Here is a 4,981-nt window from a genome sequence, read left to right as displayed (position 1 = left end):
GCCCCTCCTCTAAATCCCAAATGTGGCAAACAGGTAATGCTCAAACTACATGGCCAATATATGATGGATCAGAGCAGAGACATGAAGATAATCTTAAAGGAAGAGAATGCCAACAAGACTGAAAAGACTTGGTGGTAAATGAACTAACACACATACAAAGAAAGTGTCAGAAGAGAAATTAGTCAGAAACTGAAGCAGAAGGGACAATCAGTCAGATAAAAGCAACAGAGTCCCTCTAATCCTTATCTGGGTAGAACTTGTCTGGCAGGTGTTGGGGGGAGCCAGTCTGCTGACAGGTGAACCCCAGTTGTAGAGATGGTCATGGCAAGGTAGGAGAGCCCGATGCCATTAAACAATCAAATAATTTAATTAACTCATCTTAGCCAATTCCTCAATGTTTCTATAATTTGGCTCCCCTGGAGAAGTTGTCGTCAGCTTGAGTAAATTTCCAATCCACTTGACAGTTACATTTCTCACTGTGATTTAATTGAAATTCTGGTCTCATTCCTTGATCTTCATATAAGGTTTGTTAGTGTACATCAGTATTCTCAAATCTGACCAAATTTGATTTGGGATCCTGATAGAATTTTGTTTATCAGTCTGTAAGAATGAAGATTAGAATCGTGTTGGTAGTAAGTTCATCAGAATAAAAGCTGCTTCTGATGTCCAGCCAGCTGGCCTCATGTAGCCTCTGCATTGATATCCACCTTTCTTTCCAATTCCATGGTTAATGTTGTTATCTAGGTATATAAAAATCTCCAATGAGATCAGGGGAGTGACTGCTCTTGGTTGGTAGGAAAAGTTGGAGGAGGGAGGCACTAAGCTTGATCTACAGATTCAAAGACCCCACTATATAATGGTACCTTTCCAGTCCCCCAAACATTACTTAGAAAGATAATCCTGGGATGGTAATTTACAAAGTCCAGGCCATCAAGTTCAATGTTCACTCTTTATGGAAGTGGACACTGAGGCCCAGAGAGTTGGTATAAGTTGTCCAAACTCACACAGTCCCCTGAATCACTCTTTTTTTTTTTTAAAGATTTTATTTATTTATTTGAGAGAGAGGAGAATGAGAGACAGAGAGCACGAGAGGGAAGAGGGTCAGAGGGAGAAGCAGATTCCCTGCTGAGCAGGGAGCCCGATGTGGGACTCGATCCTGGGACTCCGGGATCATGACCTGAGCCGAAGGCAGTCGCTTAACCAACTGAGCCACCCAGGCGCCCTCCCCTGAATCACTCTTACAGGAGGATTCCATTTGGGAGAACCACAGATTTGTTTTTTTTTGTGGTGTGGCTGATTCAACAGAGATCTGGCATGCTGGCCTGAGTGCATCTCTCAGGGCAGAATCCATGCCTGTGTTTAACACCAAGAACCTTCTATTTTGTATGTCTGTTGGGGTATCAACATGTGTTGCTGACTGGCTGAGGTTTGCGGTGGGGGAATGGTCCCTAGACCCTGTTCCTCAGTCTTGGGTTTGGCTGGCTAGGGCTTCCCACCTGCCATTCATTCTCTCAAGCTGTGATCTTGGCAGCAACAATCCATTTACTTGTGCTTCATTACCTGTACTCTCTTTCCAACTGGTCGCACTCCCAGAAGGTAATAAGAAAAGCTTTCCTGATTGAGGAGCCATGGGGATTTTCAACCCTTTGTATTTTCTACCTTACTTCTTCTCCATACATATATTTACTCCTGGCACTAATGTTGACTGAACCCTGAAAAATCTAGAAAGTTTTCCATAGAGGAGCAAGGGAATGATCTTGAGGCAAATGATAGAAACATTGAGAAATTGGCTAAGATGAGTTAAAGCATTTGATTGTTTAATGGCATCAGGCTCTCCTACCCTGCCATGACCATCTCTACTTGGGGTTCACCTGTCAGCTGGCCTCAGTATCATGTAGGGAGAGCACAGGGTTCAGGGCTAGGAAGCCTGAGTCCTGGGGCTCTGGCTCTGGGATCATCTGATTTCTTTGGGACCCAGATTATTCCTCTGAAAGATGAAAATGTTGCACTACTTTACTGCTTCTGGCACTAATATTCTGGTTTCATTTTGAACTCACAAAAATTTCTTGTCTGCAGAATTGAAAAACCAAACATTACTCCGTGATTAAGTGAGCTCTGTCCTTGGTGCTGAATCTTGGATATTGTATTGTCGGTTAGCTTCAGGATAGAAGAATCAGTTTCACAGAACATGGGCACCATTGGCATTTTCGGCAACTATTAGGATTTGGATTTTAAAATATTGCTCCAGTAAGCAGGTAATAGACCTGAGGCTTGAAGATTTTTCATAAACCTTTTGTTACAGAATTTGATCTGTACTCTCCAGGCTTGCAGGATGATTTGGCGAAATGTCTCCCACAAACAGTCTGTATTTTGATGGTATGACCATATATATCCTGAATTTTCTGGTACTGTTCTAACTTCAAACATGCTATCACATGGTTTTCATAAATCATTGCAATGTCCTTGAAATTCTAATATTTCTCACCTAGACAATACCTCTAGGCTGTCTCTTCTTTATGGAAGTAGTTTAAGAAGTTTTTGTCCAGTGATATGTCTAGATTTCTGGCTTTAAAATATCACCTTGGCATAGATATTATCTGTTTGACATCTCTTGCGTTGAGATTGTAAAGTCTCTAGATGAAGAATTGCCAGGATTCTTCTTTTTCATAAAAAATTTCTGTGGAAGGCATACCAAGGTTATGATGTGAGCTCCCATTCTCTGGACAAGAAAGCAAAGAAATAAGCATTTCTGCATGTGTCATGCCTGCTCAATATCACACAAGAACTAACAAGGATAAAACATAAGACAAGTGATATTTCGGGTGTCTACACAGCAGCAGAGGGACCCACCCCTACTTATCTGACCAGTTGCTTTGACAGGTTTGACACAATAGTGGTGACAGAATGGAGATTGGTGATTAATGAATCAGTCTTCTGATGCTGGGTGGAGAAGCTGTCCAATGGCAGGAGGCCAGTGATGGCCCACAAGGAACCTGTGGGTCTATTAGGAATGTTTCTCAAAGCCATGTGAAAAAGGGTCCCATCTCAGGTACCTTGGCATTCATCAAAAGCTCTGGCTCTCTGCCTCCCTTGAGATTGAGTTTCCTCACTCTCAATGTTGGAGAACCCAGTTCAAAGCTGATACTGGGTATTTAATTCAGGAAGTATTTACGAGCACTTATCCTGCATCTATCATGTGCTTTGACCATGAGGTAGGTGGAAGCTGAGGGCCTACTGGCAGTGAGGGCTGCAGTGGGCAGGGACTACCATAAAGTGGGTGGTGGAGGGCTGAGAGTTAAGAGGAGGAGGATTGCCTGGAAACCTCAGGAAGGGAAGCAGTGGTATGGGGTTACCAGTATGGATTCTTGAACCAGCGAGTCCCAGATTCAAGGCCCAACTTAGCTGCTTAATAGGTAGCTTTGTGACCTTGGGAAGGTCCGTTGACTCCTCCTAAGCCAGAAACATTAATTTATAACAGAGGTGGAGTAAAAATAGCACCCTTACCTCACGGGATTGTTGTTGGAATTAAAGAAGATAATTTGTGTAAAGAGTTTAGTTCAGTGCCCATGAGTGCTTAATAAAAGACAGATTTTCTTTATTACCTATGTGTGATGTACATATAATGTGTGAATTGCTTGATAACAGTAACCAAGTAACTTAACATTTATCCCATCTGTCATCTCCCTCCTGCCTCCTTGAACTGTGAGGTTGTTGCATTTAGTCTTGCAGTTTGTGCTCTCTCTCAAGGATACATTAGCAATCTTGTCATATTGTCATCTTGCAGGTGGTTGCAGATGGATTGTCTGGTCTTACCTGGTGTAGACTGAGTTGTTGGCTCTGTACCTAGAAGGTTACCTGGGCTCTCAGTGTCAGGGTTATCTCAATATCCATTCCCTGGCGGTCCTCAGGGATGTCTCACATCCTCTATGAATCTTGACAACTCCTAATGCCTTGGCCAAACATTCACATTTCCTAAGTGCCTTCAGGATATAAGTCAAAGGGGCTGGCTAGTTATGAAACAGCTCCTAAGAGCCCTCTTTAATTATTTCCTATCCTGATCAAGTATGGTTTTTAATCCTTCTATCAAACAAAGCACCCTAATTATATGATTATAGTTGATCTTTTAAAATAAAGACAGTAGTTAAAAAATTCTTTGTCTTCTCATTGTCTCCTGTTATTCTGTCACTCAGCTGGGTGGAAGGGGGTGGCTGCAAAGGGTGGGGGGTGTGACTTTCCCTTCTTTCTCCTCTTTTTCCTTTTATACATGGGAAATGTTTCCACCTTTCCCTGGCAAGACCTTCCCTCCTTCTTGCACCATCTTTTATCATTACACAACTGAGTATATGTTTCTTTTCTTTGGCTCTTCTGGTCTGATGAAAAATTCAGCAATTCTATTGGATTTTCAGATTCTTCAGTCACCCTCTGTTAGCTTTAGACAGTATCACCCAGACCTAGAATTGGTGCTGCATCAATGCAGCCAATAACAACAAACAAAACAAATACCAATAGTTACAAATACAAAATCATGCTAATTGTGCTGGTTACTCCTTCTTACTCTCCTTTGCTGGTTGCTCATGGGCTTCCTGAGCTCTTAATGTGGGAGAGACCCAGGGCTCAGCCCTTGACCTCCTCTTTTCCATCTACATTTGCTCCCTTGGTGATGTCATCTAATCTTATGCTTTAAATACCTTCTACATGCTGGTGACTCCAAAACTACCTCAGCCCAGACTTTTTTCCTGAACTCCAGGCTTGTAGATCTAACTGCCTCCCCTGTATCTCTTCTCATTGCCTAACAGGCATTTTAAACCTAACATGTCCAAAATTGATCTGATATTTCCCATCAAACCAGCTTTTTTTGGTGCTCTGGTGCTCTCCTTGACTCCTCATTCTTTTGCTTTCTACATCCAATCTATGGCAAGTCATATTGCTCTACTTATAAAATATATCTGGAATTTGACCTCATATTGCCCCTTGCACTGTT

This window comes from Eumetopias jubatus, unplaced genomic scaffold (genome assembly GCF_037043125.1).
Source record: "Eumetopias jubatus isolate StellerSeaLion01/CBP00866 unplaced genomic scaffold, mEumJub1_p1.0 scaffold_4, whole genome shotgun sequence".
In the NCBI taxonomy this organism is placed as follows: domain Eukaryota; kingdom Metazoa; phylum Chordata; class Mammalia; order Carnivora; family Otariidae; genus Eumetopias; species Eumetopias jubatus.
This window is presented reverse-complemented; position numbering follows the sequence as displayed.